The following is an 11,752-nucleotide window of genomic DNA, read 5'->3' on the forward strand; positions in this document are numbered from 1 at the left end:
ACCAACTTCAAACATCTGCTATCTGAGCAGCTAACCGATCGCTGCAGCTGTACATAGTCTATCAGTAAATAGCCCACCCATTTTTACCTACCTCATCCCCATACTGTTTTTATTTATTTACTTTTCTGCTCTTTTGCACACCAATATCTCTACCTGTACATGACCATCTGCTCATTTATCACTCGTGTTAATCTGCAAAATTGTAATCATTCGCCTACCTCCTCATGCCTTTTGCACACAATGTATATAGACTCCTTTGTTTTCTACTGTGTTATTGACTTGTTAATTGTTTACTCCATGTGTAACTCTGTGTTGTTGTCTGTTCACACTGCTATGCTTTATCTTGGCCAAGTCGCAGTTATAAATGAGAACTTGTTCTCAACTAGCCTACCTGGTTAAATAAAGGTGAAATAAAAATATATATTTTAAAAATTCCCCAGGCCAAGGGAATGCAGTGAGGGCTATTTCAGACCACTGTGGTCTAATGGTGGTGGTGGTGGTGCCTTAAACCCCAATCCCAGATTAATATCTGAGGTACGAACAGAGTAGTCACTCTCCTTTAACCTGACACTGCCTGAACGAGAATACCCTCGTGACCATCTGGCCACGGGGAGTAACAACAATGTTGTTGATCCATCCTCAGTTTTCTATCACAGCCATTCAACTCTGTAACTGTTTTAAAGTCACCATTGGCCTCAAAGGGATATTCAATGTCTGCTTTTTTAATCTAATAGGTCCCCTTCTTTACAAGGCATCGGAAAACCTCCCTGGTCTTTGTGGTTGAATCTGTGTTTTAAAGTCACTGCTCGACTGAGGGACCTCACAGATAATTGTATGTGTGGGGTACAGAGATGAGGTAGTCATTCAAAAATCATGTTGAACACAATTATTGCACAGTGAGTCCATGCAACTTACGTGACTTGTTAAGCAAACATTTAATCAACTTATTTAGCCCATAAAGGGGTTGAATACTTAATGACTCAAGACATAAGCTTTTCATTTTTAAACTATTTAAACACAATTTCTCTTTTGACATTATGGGGTATTGTATATGGGCCAGTGACCAACACATGTAAATGTAATACATTTTAAATGATGTAACAACTTGTGGAAGAAGTGTGAAGGCACTGCATGTCTCCCAAATGGCATTATATTCCCTATGTAGCGCACTACTCTCTCTGGACCCATAGGGCTTTGGTCAAAAGTAGTGTACTATATAGGGAATAGGGTTCTATAGGGCCCTGGTCAACAGTAGTGTACTATATAGGGAATAGGGTTCTATAGGGCTCTGGTCTAAAGTAGTGCACTATATAGGGAATAGGGTTCTATAGGGCCCTGGTCTATAGTAGTGTACTATATAGGGTTCTATAGGGCCCTGGTCTAAAGTAGTGCACTATATAGGGAATAGGGTTCTATAGGGCCCTGGTCTATAGTAGTGCACTATATATAGAGAATAGGGTTCTATAGGGCTCTGGTCTAAAGTAGTGCACTATATAGGGAATAGGGTTCTATAGGGCCCTGGTCTATAGTAGTGCACTATATATAGGGAATAGGGTTCTATAGGGCTCTGGTCTAAAGTAGTGCACTATATATAGGGAATAGGGTTCTATAGGGCCCTGATCTATAGTAGTGCACTATATAGGGAATAGGGTTATATAGGGCTCTGGTCTAAAGTAGTGCACTATATATAGGGAATAGGGTTCTATAGGGCCCTGGTCTAAAGTAGTGTATTATATAGGGAATAGGGTTCTATAGGGCTCTGGTCTAAAGTAGTGCACTATATATAGGGAATAGGGTTCTATAGGGCCCTGGTCTAAAGTAGTGTATTATATAGGGAATAGGGTTCTATAGGGCTCTGGTCTAAAGTAGTGCACTATATATAGGGAATAGGGTTCTATAGGGCCCTGGTCTAAAGTAGTGTATTATATAGGGAATAGGGTTCTATAGGGCCCTGGTCTAAAGTAGTGTACTATATAGGGTTCTATAGGGCCCTGGTCTATAGTAGTGTACTATGTTGGGTTCCATAGGGCCCTGGTCTATAGTAGTGTACTATATAGGGTTCTATAGGGCCCTGGTCTATAGTAGTGTACTATATAGGGTTCTATAGGGCCCTGGTCTAAAGTAGTGTACTATGTTGTGTTCCATAGGGCCCTGGTCTATAGTAGTGCACTATGTTGGGTTCCATAGGGCCATGGTCTATAGTAGTGTACTATATAGGGTTCTATAGGGCCCTGGTCTATAGTAGTGTACTATATAGGGTTCTATAGGGCCCTGGTCTAAAGTAGTGTACTATGTTGGGTTCCATAGGGCCCTGGTCTATAGTAGTGTACTATATAGGGTTCTATAGGGCCCTGGTCTATAGTAGTGTACTATATAGGGTTCTATAGGGCCCTGGTCTAAAGTAGTGTACTATGTTGGGTTCCATAGCGCCCTGGTCTATAGTAGTGCACTATGTTGGGTTCCGTAGGGCCCTGGTCTATGTAGTGTATTATATAGGGAATAGGGTTCTATAGGGCCCTGGTCTAAAGTAGTGTACTATATAGGGTTCTATAGGGCCCTGGTCTATAGTAGTGTACTATGTTGGGTTCCATAGGGCCCTGGTCTATAGTAGTGTACTATATAGGGTTCTATAGGGCCCTGGTCTATAGTAGTGTACTATATAGGGTTCTATAGGGCCCTGGTCTAAAGTAGTGTACTATGTTGGGTTCCATAGGGCCCTGGTCTATAGTAGTGTACTATATAGGGTTCTATAGGGCCCTGGTCTATAGTAGTGTACTATATAGGGTTCTATAGGGCCCTGGTCTAAAGTAGTGTACTATGTTGGGTTCCATAGGGCCCTGGTCTATAGTAGTGTATTATATAGGGAATAGGGTTCTATAGGGCCCTGGTCTAAAGTAGTGTATTATATAGGGTTCTATAGGGCCCTGGTCTATAGTAGTGTATTATATAGGGAATAGGGTTCTATAGGGCCCTTGTCTAAAGTAGTGTATTAAATAGGGTTCTATAGGGCCCTGGTCTATAGTAGTGCACTATGTTGGGTTCCATATAGGAGTGAGACGGTATTACATTTTAGTAAAAACACTGAAATGAATTGCCGTTATGCATTTGTTTAAAAACAATCCATTGTAGGAAAACCTCGGATTGTCCTTTAGTGTCATCTGCCTCTTGTAACAACACTAGTCCATATTAGTGGAGCATCTTGACTGAGAAACTACCAGGATGGACCACTCTTTCTCCTAGCTCTATCCTAGTCCAGGGTCGTGTTCAGTAGAGCACACCGTAGCAAAACGTTTTGAAACTGAAAACAATGGGCGTTTCTTATTGGACAAGCACAGATAGTCCCTCCATGTCAGTTTTCTTCTGGTGTTAAATGAACATGACCCACCCAGGTAGTGAAAGTCTGTCACCAGTCTGGCAGACCTCACTTGGTAATAGATCCTCCAGTCCCTCCCTCCTCACTGACGAGCACTGGCATCCCTCAGTCATACAGCCGCGGGTCGCCATGACACTGTCGTCCGTTTGTAGAAGAAGTAATACAACACTACAGCTGTGGAACAGAAGGACCGAGTTGGTTAAATGTCTTAACACATCACAAACCAACATGTTGTTTAGTCGGGTATTAGCATCATTAATAAAAGCAACCATTAAATGTCTTAACCAACCTGGCTGGGATGAACTTCAAAAGGCCCTCGGCTGGGATGAACTTCTCTGGCCCTCGGCTGGGATGAACTTCTCTGGCCCTCGGCTGGGATGAACTTCTCTGGCCCTCGGCTGGGATGAACTTCTCTGGCCCTCGGCTGGGATGAACTTCTCTGGCCCTCGGCTGGGATGAACTTCTCTAGCCCTCGGCTGGGATGAACTTCTCTGGCCCTCGGCTGGGATGAACTTCACTAGGCCCTCGGCTGGGATGAACTTCAAAAGGCCCTCGGCTGGGATGAACTTCAAAAGGCCCTCGGCTGGGATGAACTTCAAAAGGCCCTCGGCTGGGATGAACTTCAAAAGGCCCTCGGCTGGGATGAACTTCAAAAGGCCCTCGGCTGGGATGAACATCTCTGGCCCTCAGCTGGGATGAACTTCAAAGGGCCCTCGGCTGGGATGAACTTCAAAAGGCCCTCGGCTGGGATGAACATCTCTGGCCCTCGGCTGGGATGAACATCTCTGGCCCTCGGCTGGGATGAACTTCAAAGGGCCCTCGGCTGGGATGAACTTCAAAGGGCCCTCGGCTGGGATGAACTTCAAAGGGCCCTCGGCTGGGATGAACTTCAAAGGGCCCTCGGCTGGGATGAACTTCAAAGGGCCCTCTGGCTGGGATGAACTTCAAAGGGCCCTCTGGCTGGGATGAACTTCAAAGGGCCCTCTGCTGGGATGAACTTCAAAGGGCCCTCTGGCTGGGATGAACTTCAAAGGGCCCTCTGCTGGGATGAACTTCAAAGGGCCTCTGGCTGGGATGAACTTCAAAGGGCCCTCTGGCTGGGATGAACTTCAAAGGGCCCTCTGGCTGGGATGAACTTCAAAGGGCCCTCTGGCTGGGATGAACTTCAAAGGGCCCTCTGCTGGGATGAACATCAAAGGGCCTCTGGCTGGGATGAACTTCAAAGGGCCCTCTGGCTGGGATGAACATCAAAGGGCCCTCTGGCTGGGATGAACTTCAAAGGGCCCTCTGGCTGGGATGAACTTCAAAGGGCCCTCTGGCTGGGATGAACTTCAAAGGGCCCTCTGGCTGGGATGAACTTCAAAGGGCCCTCGGCTGGGATGAACTTCAAAGGGCCCTCTGCTGGGATGAACTTCAAAGGGCCCTCTGCTGGGATGAACTTCAAAGGGCCCTCTGCTGGGATGAACTTCAAAGGGCCCTCTGCTGGGATGAACTTCAAAGGGCCCTCTGGCTGGGATGAACTTCAAAGGCCCTCTGGCTGGGATGAACTTCAAAGGGCCCTCTGGCTGGGATGAACTTCAAAGGGCCCTCTGCTGGGATGAACTTCAAAGGGCCCTCTGGCTGGGATGAACTTCAAAGGGCCCTCTGGCTGGGATGAACTTCAAAGGGCCCTCTGGCTGGGATGAACTTCAAAGGGCCCTCTGGCTGGGATGAACTTCAAAGGGCCCTCTGGCTGGGATGAACTTCAAAGGGCCCTCTGGCTGGGATGAACTTCAAAGGGCCCTCTGCTGGGATGAACTTCAAAGGGCCCTCTGGCTGGGATGAACTTCAAAGGGCCCTCTGCTGGGATGAACTTCAAAGGGCCCTCTGGCTGGGATGAACTTCAAAGGGCCCTCTGCTGGGATGAACTTCAAAGGGCCATCTGGCTGGGATGAACTTCAAAGGGCCCTCTGGCTGGGATGAACTTCAAAGGGCCCTCTGGCTGGGATGAACTTCAAAGGGCCCTCTGGCTGGGATGAACTTCAAAGGGCCCTCTGCTGGGATGAACTTGCTGGGATGAACATCAAAGGGCCTCTGGCTGGGATGAACTTCAAAGGGCCCTCTGGCTGGGATGAACATCAAAGGGCCCTCTGGCTGGGATGAACTTCAAAGGGCCCTCTGGCTGGGAAAGAACTTCAAAGGGCCCTCTGGCTGGGATGAACTTCAAAGGGCCCTCTGGCTGGGATGAACTTCAAAGGGCCCTCTGGCTGGGATGAACTTCAAAGGGCCCTCTGGCTGGGATGAACTTCAAAGGGCCCTCTGGCTGGGATGAACTTCAAAGGGCCCTCTGCTGGGATGAACTTCAAAGGGCCCTCTGGCTGGGATGAACTTCAAAGGGCCCTCTGGCTGGGATGAACTTCAAAGGGCCATCTGGCTGGGATGAACTTCAAAGGGCCCTCTGGCTGGGATGAACTTCAAAGGGCCCTCTGGCTGGGATGAACTTCAAAGGGCCCTCTGGCTGGGATGAACTTCAAAGGGCCCTCTGCTGGGATGAACTTCAAAGGGCCCTCTGCTGGGATGAACATCAAAGGGCCTCTGGCTGGGATGAACTTCAAAGGGCCCTCTGGCTGGGATGAACATCAAAGGGCCCTCTGGCTGGGATGAACTTCAAAGGGCCCTCTGGCTGGGATGAACTTCAAAGGGCCCTCTGGCTGGGATGAACTTCAAAGGGCCCTCTGGCTGGGATGAACTTCAAAGGGCCCTCTGGCTGGGATGAACTTCAAAGGGCCCTCTGGCTGGGATGAACTTCAAAGGGCCCTCTGGCTGGGATGAACATCAAAGGGCCCTCTGGCTGGGATGAACTTCAAAGGGCCTCTGGCTGGGATGAACTTCAAAGGGCCTCTGGCTGGGATGAACTTCAAAGGGCCCTCTGGCTGGGATGAACTTCAAAGGGCCCTCTGCTGGGATGAACATCAAAGGGCCCTCTGGCTGGGATGAACTTCAAAGGGCCTCTGGCTGGGATGAACATCAAAGGGCCCTCTGGCTGGGATGAACATCAAAGGGCCCTCTGGCTGGGATGAACTTCAAAGGGCCCTCTGGCTGGGATGAACTTCAAAGGGCCCTCTGGCTGGGATGAACTTCAAAGGGCCCTCTGGCTGGGATGAACATCAAAGGGCCCTCTGGCTGGGATGAACTTCAAAGGGCCCTCTGGCTGGGATGAACTTCAAAGGGCCCTCTGGCTGGGATGAACTTCAAAGGGCCCTCTGGCTGGGATGAACTTCAAAGGGCCCTCTGGCTGGGATGAACTTCAAAGGGCCCTCTGGCTGGGATGAACTTCAAAGGGCCCTCTGGCTGGGATGAACTTCAAAGGGCCCTCTGGCTGGGATGAACTTCAAAGGGCCCTCTGGCTGGGATGAACTTCAAAGGGCCCTCTGGCTGGGATGAACTTCAAAGGGCCCTCTGGCTGGGATGAACTTCAAAGGGCCCTCTGGCTGGGATGAACTTCAAAGGGCCCTCTGGCTGGGATGAACTTCAAAGGGCCCTCTGGCTGGGATGAACTTCAAAGGGCCCTCTGGCTGGGATGAACTTCAAAGGGCCCTCTGGCTGGGATGAACTTCAAAGGGCCCTCTGGCTGGGATGAACTTCAAAGGCCCTCTGGCTGGGATGAACTTCAAAGGGCCCTCTGGCTGGGATGAACTTCAAAGGCCCTCTGGCTGGGATGAACTTCAAAGGGCCCTCTGGCTGGGATGAACTTCAAAGGCCCTCTGGCTGGGATGAACTTCAAAGGGCCCTCTGGCTGGGATGAACATCAAAGGGCCCTCTGGCTGGGATGAACTTCAAAGGGCCCTCTGGCTGGGATGAACTTCAAAGGGCCCTCTGCTGGGATGAACTTCAAAGGGCCCTCTGGCTGGGAAGAACTTCAAAGGGCCCTCTGCTGGGATGAACATCAAAGGGCCCTCTGGCTGGGATGAACTTCAAAGGCCCTCTGGCTGGGATGAACTTCAAAGGGCCCTCTGGCTGGGATGAACTTCAAAGGGCCCTCTGCTGGGATGAACTTCAAAGGGCCCTCTGGCTGGGATGAACTTCAAAGGGCCCTCTGGCTGGGATGAACTTCAAAGGGCCCTCTGGCTGGGATGAACTTCAAAGGGCCCTCTGGCTGGGATGAACTTCAAAGGGCCCTCTGGCTGGGATGAACTTCAAAGGGCCCTCTGGCTGGGATGAACTTCAAAGGGCCCTCTGGCTGGGATGAACTTCAAAGGCCCTCTGGCTGGGATGAACTTCAAAGGCCCTCTGGCTGGGATGAACTTCAAAGGGCCCTCTGGCTGGGATGAACTTCAAAGGGCCCTCTGGCTGGGATGAACTTCAAAGGGCCCTCTGGCTGGGATGAACTTCAAAGGCCCTCTGGCTGGGATGAACTTCAAAGGGCCCTCTGGCTGGGATGAACATCAAAGGGCCCTCTGGCTGGGATGAACATCAAAGGGCCCTCTGGCTGGGATGAACATCAAAGGGCCCTCTGGCTGGGATGAACATCAAAGGGCCCTCTGGCTGGGATGAACATCAAAGGCCTCTGGCTGGGATGAACTTCAAAGGGCCCTCTGGCTGGGATGAACTTCAAAGGGCCCTCTGGCTGGGATGAACATCAAAGGGCCCTCTGGCTGGGATGAACTTCAAAGGGCCTCTGGCTGGGATGAACTTCAAAGGGCCTCTGGCTGGGATGAACTTCAAAGGGCCCTCTGGCTGGGATGAACTTCAAAGGGCCCTCTGCTGGGATGAACATCAAAGGGCCCTCTGGCTGGGATGAACTTCAAAGGGCCTCTGGCTGGGATGAACATCAAAGGGCCCTCTGGCTGGGATGAACATCAAAGGGCCCTCTGGCTGGGATGAACTTCAAAGGGCCCTCTGCTGGGATGAACTTCAAAGGGCCCTCTGGCTGGGATGAACTTCAAAGGGCCTCTGGCTGGGATGAACATCAAAGGGCCCTCTGGCTGGGATGAACTTCAAAGGGCCCTCTGGCTGGGATGAACTTCAAAGGGCCCTCTGGCTGGGATGAACTTCAAAGGGCCCTCTGGCTGGGATGAACTTCAAAGGGCCCTCTGGCTGGGATGAACTTCAAAGGGCCCTCTGGCTGGGATGAACTTCAAAGGGCCCTCTGGCTGGGATGAACTTCAAAGGGCCCTCTGGCTGGGATGAACTTCAAAGGGCCCTCTGGCTGGGATGAACTTCAAAGGGCCCTCTGGCTGGGATGAACTTCAAAGGGCCCTCTGGCTGGGATGAACTTCAAAGGGCCCTCTGGCTGGGATGAACTTCAAAGGGCCCTCTGGCTGGGATGAACTTCAAAGGGCCCTCTGGCTGGGATGAACTTCAAAGGGCCCTCTGGCTGGGATGAACTTCAAAGGGCCCTCTGGCTGGGATGAACTTCAAAGGGCCCTCTGGCTGGGATGAACTTCAAAGGGCCCTCTGGCTGGGATGAACTTCAAAGGCCCTCTGGCTGGGATGAACTTCAAAGGGCCCTCTGGCTGGGATGAACTTCAAAGGCCCTCTGGCTGGGATGAACTTCAAAGGGCCCTCTGGCTGGGATGAACATCAAAGGCCCTCTGGCTGGGATGAACTTCAAAGGGCCCTCTGGCTGGGATGAACATCAAAGGGCCCTCTGGCTGGGATGAACATCAAAGGGCCCTCTGGCTGGGATGAACATCAAAAGGCCTCTGGCTGGGATGAACTTCAAAGGGCCCTCTGGCTGGGATGAACTTCAAAGGGCCCTCTGGCTGGGATGAACTTCAAAGGGCCCTCTGGCTGGGATGAACTTCAAAGGGCCCTCTGGCTGGGATGAACTTCAAAGGGCCCTCTGCTGGGATGAACTTCAAAGGGCCCTCTGGCTGGGATGAACTTCAAAGGGCCCTCTGCTGGGATGAACATCAAAGGGCCCTCTGGCTGGGATGAACTTCAAAGGCCCTCTGGCTGGGATGAACTTCAAAGGGCCCTCTGGCTGGGATGAACTTCAAAGGGCCCTCTGCTGGGATGAACTTCAAAGGGCCCTCTGGCTGGGATGAACTTCAAAGGGCCCTCTGGCTGGGATGAACTTCAAAGGGCCCTCTGGCTGGGATGAACTTCAAAGGGCCCTCTGGCTGGGATGAACTTCAAAGGGCCCTCTGGCTGGGATGAACTTCAAAGGGCCCTCTGGCTGGGATGAACTTCAAAGGGCCCTCTGGCTGGGATGAACTTCAAAGGCCCTCTGGCTGGGATGAACTTCAAAGGGCCCTCTGGCTGGGATGAACTTCAAAGGCCCTCTGGCTGGGATGAACTTCAAAGGGCCCTCTGGCTGGGATGAACTTCAAAGGCCCTCTGGCTGGGATGAACTTCAAAGGGCCCTCTGGCTGGGATGAACATCAAAGGGCCCTCTGGCTGGGATGAACATCAAAGGGCCCTCTGGCTGGGATGAACATCAAAGGGCCCTCTGGCTGGGATGAACATCAAAGGGCCCTCTGGCTGGGATGAACATCAAAAGGCCTCTGGCTGGGATGAACTTCAAAGGGCCCTCTGGCTGGGATGAACTTCAAAGGGCCCTCTGGCTGGGATGAACTTCAAAGGGCCCTCTGGCTGGGATGAACTTCAAAGGGCCCTCTGGCTGGGATGAACTTCAAAGGGCCCTCTGGCTGGGATGAACTTCAAAGGGCCCTCTGCTGGGATGAACTTCAAAGGGCCCTCTGGCTGGGATGAACTTCAAAGGGCCCTCTGCTGGGATGAACATCAAAGGGCCCTCTGGCTGGGATGAACTTCAAAGGCCCTCTGGCTGGGATGAACTTCAAAGGGCCCTCTGGCTGGGATGAACTTCAAAGGGCCCTCTGCTGGGATGAACTTCAAAGGGCCCTCTGGCTGGGATGAACTTCAAAGGGCCCTCTGGCTGGGATGAACTTCAAAGGGCCCTCTGGCTGGGATGAACTTCAAAGGGCCCTCTGGCTGGGATGAACTTCAAAGGGCCCTCTGGCTGGGATGAACTTCAAAGGGCCCTCTGGCTGGGATGAACTTCAAAGGGCCCTCTGGCTGGGATGAACTTCAAAGGGCCCTCTGGCTGGGATGAACTTCAAAGGCCCTCTGGCTGGGATGAACTTCAAAGGGCCCTCTGGCTGGGATGAACTTCAAAGGCCCTCTGGCTGGGATGAACTTCAAAGGGCCCTCTGGCTGGGATGAACTTCAAAGGGCCCTCTGGCTGGGATGAACTTCAAAGGCCCTCTGGCTGGGATGAACTTCAAAGGGCCCTCTGGCTGGGATGAACATCAAAGGGCCCTCTGGCTGGGATGAACATCAAAGGGCCCTCTGGCTGGGATGAACATCAAAGGGCCCTCTGGCTGGGATGAACATCAAAGGGCCCTCTGGCTGGGATGAACATCAAAAGGCCTCTGGCTGGGATGAACTTCAAAGGGCCCTCTGGCTGGGATGAACTTCAAAGGGCCCTCTGGCTGGGATGAACTTCAAAGGGCCCTCTGGCTGGGATGAACTTCAAAGGGCCCTCTGGCTGGGATGAACTTCAAAGGGCCCTCTGGCTGGGATGAACTTCAAAGGGCCCTCTGCTGGGATGAACTTCAAAGGGCCCTCTGGCTGGGATGAACTTCAAAGGGCCCTCTGCTGGGATGAACATCAAAGGGCCCTCTGGCTGGGATGAACTTCAAAGGCCCTCTGGCTGGGATGAACTTCAAAGGGCCCTCTGGCTGGGATGAACTTCAAAGGGCCCTCTGCTGGGATGAACTTCAAAGGGCCCTCTGGCTGGGATGAACTTCAAAGGGCCCTCTGGCTGGGATGAACTTCAAAGGGCCCTCTGGCTGGGATGAACTTCAAAGGGCCCTCTGGCTGGGATGTACTTCAAAGGGCCCTCTGGCTTTTATTCTTTGGTTCCTCTCCGTCTTCGCTCCCTTGCCAGCGACAGGTATCTGACCTTTAGTGTCAACACCTCCAAGACCCTCCTCTTTGATGGCCTTCACCTCCACGACCCTCCTCTTTGATGGCCCTCACCTCTACAACCCTCCTCTTTGATGGCCTTCACCTCCATGACCCTCATCTTTGATGACCTTCACCTCTACAACCCTCCTCTTTGATGACCTTCACCTCTACAACCCTCCTCTTTGATGGCCTTCACCTCCATGACCCTCATCTTTGATGACCTTCACCTCTACAACCCTCCTCTTTGATGGCCTTCACCTCCATGACCCTCATCTTTGATGACCTTCACCTCTACAACCCTCCTCTTTGATGGCCCTCACCTCCACGACCCTCCTCTTTGATGACCTTCACCTCCACGACCCTCCTCTTTGATGGCCACCTACCTCTCCACCTTGAACATGGTGAGTTTTTAGATGCAGATCTTCAGTTCAGATTAAAACATTTAATCCTACGCCTAGTATCAGT

Source organism: Oncorhynchus tshawytscha, linkage group LG19, assembly GCF_018296145.1.
Source record: "Oncorhynchus tshawytscha isolate Ot180627B linkage group LG19, Otsh_v2.0, whole genome shotgun sequence".
Taxonomy (NCBI): Eukaryota; Metazoa; Chordata; class Actinopteri; order Salmoniformes; family Salmonidae; genus Oncorhynchus; species Oncorhynchus tshawytscha.